At 38.6% G+C, this 10586-nt stretch overlaps 2 long non-coding RNA genes across 2 annotated transcripts; both read left to right on the forward strand.

Annotated features, from left to right (window-relative positions):
- The first annotated feature begins 4017 nt into the window (after nucleotides 1-4017).
- Nucleotides 4018-5504, forward strand: LOC122415000 (uncharacterized). Its single transcript, XR_006261843.1, has 2 exons — nucleotides 4018-4251; nucleotides 4577-5504. It is a non-coding gene; the product is annotated as an uncharacterized lncRNA (long non-coding RNA).
- A 2930-nt stretch (nucleotides 5505-8434) lies between these two features.
- Nucleotides 8435-9878, forward strand: LOC122414530 (uncharacterized). The gene is made up of 3 exons (XR_006261776.1): nucleotides 8435-8576; nucleotides 8860-9089; nucleotides 9725-9878. It is a non-coding gene; the product is annotated as an uncharacterized lncRNA (long non-coding RNA).
- Nucleotides 9879-10586: the final 708 nt, after the last annotated feature.

Below are 10586 nucleotides of genomic sequence, written 5' to 3' on the forward strand. Positions count from 1 at the left end.
CACCTGTTGGAAAGTTAGAGACAAAGACGAAAAAGAGTGATGGAGTTTAAGAATTAAAGGAATTAGTTCAATCCCCGCATTGGGCGGAGCCTCGTAACGGAGCCTGAAATATTGTCTCGCGAGCATCAGCGGAGCCTCGCGAGCATCAGGCTCCATTATCTCCTTCCACGTTCCAGTTCCACGTTTTTCCCCGGCCCGATCCCAAACGAGGAAGAGTGTTCAAAAATATGATGCTTGTAATAAAAGCGTATATGCATACATTCCGCGTCCTATTTATGTCTTCGAGTTCTCGCAATGAAATAGAAAAAGATCGAGAGAAAAAGAGGCAAAAAGGTGAGAAAGTATATGAGCTTTATACATGTATATTCCTCGCTATAAATTCGCCGAAGCGGAACGTCGCGCACAGGGTTCACCGACGATATCCGTCATTGTCATCCGCCGGTGCGAGTTTCCATTATTAAAACGAAAAAGCTGGGAGGAGAGAGCGAATAGGAGAGAGAGAGAGAGAGAGGCAAAAAGTACAGCAAACCCTCGGCTGCATATATCCTCGCCGGAATTCTTGATTGCGGTCTCTTCTCGTGGCCGAGCAAGCGAAAAGGATCAGCCCTGCTGGCCGGCGAACACCTGACGAGCATGACGAGCGCCTGCCTTCTCCTCCTCTTATCGCCAAATTCGTAACCCGAGGCTTTGAATTTTCGCCAACTTTCTTCTTTTACACTCAACTTTTTCTACTGCTCGCTCGCCTTTCCTCTATCCAATCTGATTCTTTATGCCTCTCGAATTGTCTTTCTGCGAAATAACTTGTAAAACGGAAGGAAACGTGGAGCTCCGAGTCATGCTCGGAGCAACGTTAACAGATATTCGCCACGAATAGCTTGGCAACCTGCTGCTCTATTTCAAATCAATCGATAGCTCGTTACATATTATTTGATGAAATATATACGGGCAGGGTTCAAGAATGTGATTTTTAATGAGGACACTACAAGTCCGCTTTTTCATTGCGTCGTTTTTCTTCGCCATTCAATTTTTTTCAACGTTATCTTTCGAATTCATACGAGTTTTGTTATTTTATTTGAGATCGAAATAACGAAGAATTTATGCCTCGATCATTTTTTCATTCGAGAACCTTGTTTCGTGATTCCATTTCACCCAAATTTGTTATCAAATTCGAACGAACGTTGTGATTGAATTTGAAATCTCAATAATGAAAAAAATTCGTTACTTTTCATTTAATTTTCTTCCCGCAAAATGAAGGCAAACGTGTATTTTTGAATATAATTTAAAGATTTTTTCAATCGATTGCTTTTTCGGGATTCCGCCATTTCTCTCAAAATTATTGCAAAATCCAACCAAACAATGAAAAAATCAAATACTTAAAAATTCATCATATTCAATTATATTTTCTGTAAAATTCTGACAAACGCTGTTATCGAATTCGAGGTCCGAATAATTAATAACTATGTTAATAATAACTAATTAATAATTTAATGAAGAATTCAATTCATGGAGATAGAATAATGCAGTAATTGTTATTTAATTATATTTCATTTAATGATTTTTCGTCGTACACGACAACGACAACAATAATAACAATTGGTACAAAATTCTGTATTGAAATTATGAAACGATGAATGTACAGGCAAAGATCTCTTATTCTGATCGAGTTGTGAGCAATTATGGAAATATAAATTGGTTCCATATTTCTGGAAAGTAGAAAATTCAACGTTGATAGAAATGTCATCTGTTGGTGACCGGCGGGGGGAAGGAAAAATGCATTGTGCAATTATCTCAAGTCGTCGGAGTTCGAGGCGAAAGCGGTGAAAAACGGTAAAGTGGGTAGGCGAGTTAAGTACATGCAGTGGATTGTGCGCCTTTCGATTTTCTCGTTATCGACCTCGTCCTTGTTTTGCCAGGGCTCGTTCCCACCGAGTGTACCGAGGCGAATCTCAAAATCTTTCCTGCGGTAGGATCATTTGGAATTCGCTTCTTCTCGTAGCTTTTCTGTCACGAAAGCACGTCAAAAGGGCACGTTTCGAGGGCATCGACCTATGACGAGAAACGCGATCGCGCTTTTCGATTGATTGAAAACATATCGCGCTCTCGAAATTGAAAATTCTTCGTCAAAAATGAAAAGAAGTGGAGAGCAAACGGGGGACGATGCTCACGCTCAATTTGACACGAGCTCGGCACCATTAACACTCGTTTTAATCAATCGTTACGCTTGCACCATCGTCCAATAATAATTTTCATTCCAACCATCCGGGAACATCCGCATTTTTAACTGCACGAACACCCGCCCCGATACGAGGAACCAGAAAAGTGCGAAAATCACGATTTTCTCTCTCAGCCAGAACTTCCACCAAATAGTCGATTTTTTGATAGATCGAACAATAATTTCCTCTCCGAATGCGAGAAATTCACAGTTCGAGGTGAAAACAATAAAAAATTAGAGCCCATTCAGGAGGATCTTCGAGAATCACAGCTCCACCGGGTCTCGCAGACCCCCTGCGCATGAATCCGCATCGATGATCGACGATGGACCATCAAAAGGAATCTATCGGTAACACCAAAGAAAAGTTTCATCGAAAGTTTTAGTATTTCAAGAAACTGTGCTCCATTTTCGCACTTCTCTAAAAAAATTGGATGAAAATTTTCCATGTTTTTCTTTAGAGGCACAAAGCAGGGAGAAAGTGACAAGTCATAAGACTAATTACAAGGGACAAAAGTTATTTATTAGTCGAAGGTGGAATCAGAAGTGACAAAAGTAAGGCAGGTCAGAAGTTAGGGGTCCCGGAAGTTGCAAGTATACACTTGGTACGGTTTTGAATATGCATCATCGTTCCACGTTCACGTAAGGACCGTGGTGGCAGTGGTTAGAGAGTGAGCAGTTAGGAGCTAAGCTCGTGAAAGTTTGTGACTGAGATGATGGTCGCAAGAAGGCAATCTCGTAATTGTACTGTTCCCTGTAGATTCGATGCTGAAAGGAAAACTATGTGACTTCCGAATGGGTCGTTTCAATGGGAGATTTCACTATTAGCTTCGAGCCACGATGGCACTGGTTCCATTTCCCCACTTTTTTCATTTTTTTTTTATTCAACTACTTTGGTTCAATGAAATACCAGATTTTTCTGTTTTACGTGATCTCCGAGGCAGGACGATTCTGGATGCACGAAAAAAGTACTCGACCTTTATGATTTATCATGAAAATATGCACTTTTCGAGGACCCTTTTATGGACTCATGGAACATTGGACAGCATATGAATCGACTGCTGTCGATGTTTCCATTCTCAAACGACCCATATTCGAATGAGATTAAAAAACGAAAAGCATTCTGAGTCGCCGAATAAATGAATTTTTTCGGTTCTTGCACTAACGATTCTGTCCACACTGGAGCCTGCTGTGTTCTTCTGATGAATTTCGGCAATCGACGAACCCCCAACGATTAAAGACACCGAATCGAATTTAGGGCGTTACAAATGAAAAAATAAAATTTAAAAAAAAATCTTGGTTTCAATACGTTAAAAAAGAAGAAAATGATAATTGAAAAATCGGATTATTATTCCAGTGACTTCAGTGTTTTAAATATAGCTAGTGACTCAATCATCGATATTGGGAATAATTGTAACATTGATAAAAACAAATATATCGTCTACGTGACGTAGAACAAATATTGTACGACATAAAATGCAATACCATTGTTTTCGCTTCATTGTTGTCGAATGTTGTGGTGAACAATAAGCTGAGATTGTTCGAGAACAAAATATGACTTCAGTGTTTTAAATATAGGCAGTGACTCAATCATCGATATTGAAAAGAATTGTAACTTTGATAAAAAAATATATGGCACGTGTTGTAGAACAAATTGGGTACGAGATAAAACGTTATACCATTGTTGTCGAGAGTTCTTTTCAAATGCAAAGAAGTACATTTTTCACTGGAAAAAATGTGGTGAACAATACGCTGAGATTGTTGGAGAACAAAATTTCCTCCCAAATGGGTTACATTTCACTTATTAATAGGACTTAATTTTGTCGGAGAATCAGTCAGACTACGGACGAACTGCAAGTATCAGTGCTCATTTCACCCCGAGAGAACTGAATTGAATCGTATCGTCTTCAAAATCAATATAAAATCTCCACTGGCACCCGGTCGCTTCCAAATCTCAGTGAAACAGTTTCCATTGAGTGAATATTGACTTTTGGGAGAAAAATTGCACCGTACCACCATCGTTGGAATAAAGGCTGTGACAGGTAATTTTCATTTTCCATTTTAATTTAATGAACTGCAAGGAAAAGGAACCTTTTTAAACGTTTTTCTGGTGACTGGACGTTTTCGCTAACATTTTTGGGCTGAGCATGAATCCCGAATCCAGAAATTATCGTCGTGTTAAGACTTTTCGAAAATTAAGGTGAAAACATCGAAAAACCTGACCATCTGTGAGGCACATGTGAGAAGAATTTTTTTAAATCCACGTCAAAGCACAACGTTTAAACTTTCTTATGAGGAAATCAAATATTCTCAAATAAATAGAAACAGCATTGAATTGATAACTGTAATATCTCATACACTATACAGAAGCTGATAGCTGAGATGGATTCGACGAATCTTTACAAAATTGCATACTACAGCACGGTTTTGCTAGATTTTAACAATGGAACGAGTCAACCCATAAAACTCGCAGCAAAACTTGATGATGAGGTGTTTTGTGTTTGGATCAAGCCCCAAAAGACGATCGAACGATCGCTACCAACAAGGGAAGGAATAGGATTTTTGGGGTCCGATATTTTCCTTCATAACGTAAAACAGCCGACCGTATCAATGGAAACAGCTGTCATGATGTTTCTTACATTTCTCAAGAAATCACCCAAGTCAGTTTTACTTGTTACGTATTTTAGACATTCCACATCCGATCCCCTGTCAGAACACTTACAAAAAACTGGCACCCTGCAGTTGTTTAATGGTGTGATTGCGGGTTTTGTAAATATACTACCGATTTTAAGAATCAGGTACTCAGTTGTATCGGCAATGGAACTACCCACTTTACCCAACCTCACATTTCATTTACTGAGGAAAGAATATACACAACCGCTTTATGAAACACCATATGATGTGGAGATTCTAGAAGAGCTCGTTACCAAGAAATTGTCAAAACTTGACTTGATTCGAAACCGTAGATCCTTAAACGCAGCTATTCTGAGTGAAGACGAACGACATTTAGGGCGAACTGCAAGAGCAGAACTTCCATATTCGATCGCGAGTGGCTCAACCAATGAAACCGGTTCATTTGAAAGAGAGCGATCTCCTGTTCGCCAGTTGCCAAATTACCAAATTCCAGCCAACAACGTTCCAGAACACCTTATTCAACGTGACCAACAATTTATGGAAGAGTGGTATGGACTTTTTGAACCCTAACCACAAAGAGACTAATCCTTTTTTTCTGGAATATATGACAGTAATGAATTTTTCTTTGTAACCAGAAAAAAAATAAAGAATATGAATTTCACGTGTATGTTTGTAATGATGAAACTCACGTTTCCCTTATCACTAACTGAGAAAAAACAAATTGGTTCGTCGAACAAACTTTATTTACTTATTTAGAGAATTATGTTGTGGATTCAACTACATTCTACTGGATAATACCAAACTATTTTAAGAAGAATGACATTAGAATCCACTATATTTTTGTTCTAATGCATATTCTGTTCGACAAACAAAATTTTCTTCTCAGTGCCTACCAACGGTAAGAATGATGAGAAAATGTCGCTTCGACAGCACCAAAAAATAATGTCACTGAAGTTTCCAACGTTGGACTTCAACGAAATTGAAAAAAAAAAAAAAAAAATTCGATTAACCTCTTTTTTATTGTACAAAACACTCTGAGAGGTCAAAAAATAAGACGTACCAAATATTGTAGAAAAATTCGGTCCGGAACACCCCCATCTCGAGGGTTGAAATTTTCGACATACAGCTGACTCAAGAGGGAAGTATGAGACGTATGGGCATTCGTATCTTTTTCATTTCACGAATCACTTCGTGAGGTCAAAAAAGGAAGACGTGTCAAGTTTGGTCGAAAAATTTGTTCCGGAATATCCCCGTCATAAGGGTACAATTGTCGACAAGCCGTCCTGAAGCCGAATTTTGAGACAAATGATCATTATTATTTTTTTTTAATTCACGATTTGCTTCTCGAGGCAGAAACAGAGGGACTTGCCACGATTGATCGGAAAATTTGGTTCAGAACATTGTGTCCCGTGGGTGGTTTTTAACCCAATAACACCGCGTCCCATTTTTTTACCAAACTTTCAACGCGATTATTTTTTGTGATATAGCCGTTGGAAAAATTTTCTTTTCAGGTATATCGACGTAGAATTTTATGCTCTTACAGAATATTAGCTCAAAATTTCGATTACACATTAAGGAAAATAAATATGGCAGATTCAAACGTGGAAAACGTGGTAATTACACTTTTGTCTCACTCGACTCAGAATCGCGTGAAACGTGTTTCGAACCCATCGTGGGAGGTCGTTTTTTGATTTTTGAAATTTTCGAACCTTCGAATTTTTTCATAGTCTATTGCCTTCGAAAATTTTTTTTTTTTTTGGTCATAACGACTTTGTCTCATTCGACTAAGAATCGCGTGAAACGTGTTTCGAACCCATCGTGGGAAATCATTTTTTGATTTTTGAAATTTTCGAACCCTCGAATTTTTTCATAGTCTATTGCCTTCGAAAATTTTTTTTTTTTTTGGTCATTACAACTTTGTCTCATTCGGCTCAGAATCGCGTGAAACGTGTTTCGAACCCATCGTGGGAGGTCGTTTTTTGATTTTTGAAATTTTCGAACCTTCGAATTTTTTCATAGTCTATTGCCTTCGAAAATTTTTTTTTTTTGGTCATTACGACTTTGTCTCATTCGACTAAGAATCGCGTGAAACGTGTTTCGAACCCATCGTGGGAGGTCATTTTTTGATTTTTGAAATTTTCCGAAATTTTCGAATCTCCAAATTTTTCATAGTCTATTGCCTTCGAAATTTTTTTTTTTTTTGGTCATTACAACTTTGTCTCATTCGACTCAGAATCGCGTGAAAGGTGTTTCGAACCCATCGTGGGAGGATATTTTTTGATTTTTGAAATTTTCGAAAATTTTCGAGCCTTGGAATTTTTTCATAGTCTATTGCCTTTGAAATTTGTTTTTTTCGATTTCGTTGAAGTCCAACGTTGGAAACTTCAGCGACATAAAAAATGTGGGACTTCGATGTATATTTTACGATTTTTTGAGCATCGAGATAAAAATCGAAAAGGGAAATGAGGAGAGTGAAGTTTCGCCGAAATTAACGAACAATATGAATAATCAAGGAATCGATATATTTCTCCAAATTCTTCCGAAAGCCCACATATCTAGCTTCGATCGTACTTCTCTCATCTACGTTTATGTTTTTCTTTTTCTTGCAACGAATATCGCGGCAGACTCGTCTCTGCTCGTGTATCGCTCATTCTCGAACATTATATCAACAGTATTTGCTTCTCACTCAAGCTCGTCATACTTTCTTCTCCTTTCTCAATTTATTTTTGGCATGTGTGTTCATTTTGTGTGTATTTATGTCTGTAAAATTTTCATAGTACGGGCAATAAAGCAACTTCAGAAAGGAAAACATTTTTTTTTCAATTTTAAGACATATTTGTCGCGCCTAGTAGCCAATAAATACAATTTCACGCACTCTTTTTCAACACTTTAAACTCTCATTAGCATCGTTCACTTAGTTTTTCATGACCTTTCATAAATCGTGATCTACTCAACTCGATGTTGCCTTTTCTTTCGCTTTTCCGTTGTTTCGAATTCTTGCGCTCGCGAGTGTGTACAATATAATTTTCATATATTTATCTATTTATATATTTAATTAGACTTATTTGAATAGATATGCAGCTGGGAGCGAATGCCTTTGGGACAAGCAATCGCACTTTCCTTAGTTCAGACTGCTGTGTTCTTCTGATGAATTTCGACACAATCAACGCAACCCCCACGACGAATCGAACTTCGGGCGTTACAAAATCAAACAAAAGAAATCTCGTTGGAAAAGAAGAAAATGAGAATCGAAAAATCGGAATGTTATTCCAGTGACTTGAATGCTTTTAATATAGCTAGTGACCCAGTCATCGATATTGAGAATAATTGTAACTTTGATAGAAAGATATATCGTTTACGTGATGTAAAAAAAATTGTGTACGAAATTGTGACAGGAAATTATTCGAGAAACGAGTTCCCTCGACGTCAACACCAGTACAAAATCCTTGGGCGCGAAGACGAGAGATAACGTGTATACGTAAATTCGAGAACTAAGCGGGAAGGGATAATTCCTTTCCGTTACGGCTCGATCACTCAAAGGATCTATGCGAAAAGACACTTTTGCCCCGGATCTCGAATCGAGCCGTACTTATTGTAAAGACCGGGGGCAGGCTCCGCGAACGAGGAATTGTGTTTTTCTTGTATCGCAATAAGTATTACCGTTGTAACAGTAACTATTGTGAACAAAGAAATAGTGAGCTCCGCAATATTAAATGGACTATCGGAGAAAAAAGTAAGTCTGTCAGCAAGTATTTTCTCTTTCTTCGGGAACGGGATAAATTTGTTTTTCTTGGAATTCTCGTCTCCACTTTACTATATTCGATTAGTAAGGTCGTTCGATCGAACCTCCCCTGTACCGGGGCTAGCTTCCTCACAATAATTCGTAGAATTGGCGCCCAGAATTCACTTTATAAAATTAATATATTTCTACGAGCCCTGACGGCTGCGCCAGGCGATGGCTTCGATTTTTCGAGACAAAATTTCCTCCCAAGTGGCTACATTACACTCATTCATAGGGCACAATTCTGTCGGAGAATCAATCAGACTACGGACGAACTGCGAGCATCAATGCTCATTTCACCCCAAGAGAACTGAACGGATCGCAACGTCTTCAGAATCAATATAAGATCTCCACTGGCATCCGGTTGCTTCCGAGTCTCAGTGAAACAGTTTCCATTGAGTGAACATTGAATTTTGGGAGAAAAATTGCACCGTACCACCATCGTTGGAATAAAGGCTGTGACAGGTAATTTTCATTTTCCATTTCAATTTAATGAACTGCAAGAAAAAGTAACATTTTTAAACATTTTTTTTTTGTGATTTGGATATAATCGGACATTTTCGCTAACATTTTTGCGCTGAGCGCGAATCCCGAATCCAAAAATTATCGTCGTGTTAAGACTTTTCGAAAATTAAGGTGAACATTTTACGTCATAATGCAAGGTTTGAACTCTCTTTTACGCTTTCTCCAAAAATTCTATTACGTTGGATTGACAAACAATAAAATCTCAAAAATCGTTAGAAACCAAGCACAGATAGCGACAAAAACGCCAATGACGTTCCAACGACACGTGTGAAAAGAATTTTTGAAACTCCACGTGAAAACACAACGTTGAAACTTCCTTTGAGACCAGTTGAAAAGTTCTAGCACGTCAGGTTGAAGTTTTCTCTCAAATAAAACGAATATTATTCTCAAATACGGGGCGAGACTTCACTCGGATTCTACGAAAACCCTGAAGTGGAAGATATTTTTGGTATATGCCCAATTTCGTGATCCATCGAAAACGCCTAGTTACATCGAAATCACAAAAATATTTGTTCCACAAATACGCACAAACAACATCGAGTTGATACCAAACTGTAATCTCTCACACACTACAGGAGCTGAAACAGAGATGGATTCGACGGATGAAGATTGTTACCAATTTGCCTACTACAACTTGATCGTGCTAAATTTTCGCGACGGAACCAGTAAAATCGTAAAACTCGTAGCAAAACTTGATGATGACGTATTTTGTGTCTGGATCAAGCCCGATAAGCTGGGAACGTTGCAAACGAATCACGGATTAGGATTTTCGGGGACGGATATTTTTATTGATAACGTGAAACAACCGAGTGTATCGATGAAAAGAGCCGTCATAATGTTTCTCACGTTCCTCAAGACATCTCCCAAGTCAGTTTTACTTATTACGATTTCTCCCACTCTCCCATTCAATCCCCTGCTTCAACTCTTTAAAAAAACCGACACCCTGCATTTGTTTTATGGTGTGATTGCGGGTTTTGTAAATATTCTACCGATTTTAAAGATCAGGTATTCAGTTATATCGGCAATGGACGTGTTCACGTTACCCAACCTCGCACATCATTTACTGAGGAAAGGATATGCCGAACCGCTTTACCAATCCCCATATGACGTAGATATTCTGGAAGAGCTCGTTACCAAGAAATTGTTAAAAGATGACTTGATTCAATACCGCAAACCTTTCAGAGAAACTCCTCCAAGTGAAAAACAACATTTGAGACGAATGGCAAGAGCAGAAGTCATGCGTGCCATCTCGAATACGTTTCCCAATGAAACCGATTCATTTGTAAGAGCGCGATCTCCCGTTCCCGAGTTGCCAAATTCCCAGACTCCAGACAGCGACGTTACAGATCCGATGGAACGTAACCGGCAAATATTGATGGACAAGTTGCGTAGACGTTGGGCCAGCCGATCGCCAAAAGAATAATCCATTTGTCTGAA

Source organism: Venturia canescens, chromosome 8 (assembly GCF_019457755.1).
Source record: "Venturia canescens isolate UGA chromosome 8, ASM1945775v1, whole genome shotgun sequence".
Classification (NCBI taxonomy): Eukaryota; Metazoa; Arthropoda; class Insecta; order Hymenoptera; family Ichneumonidae; genus Venturia; species Venturia canescens.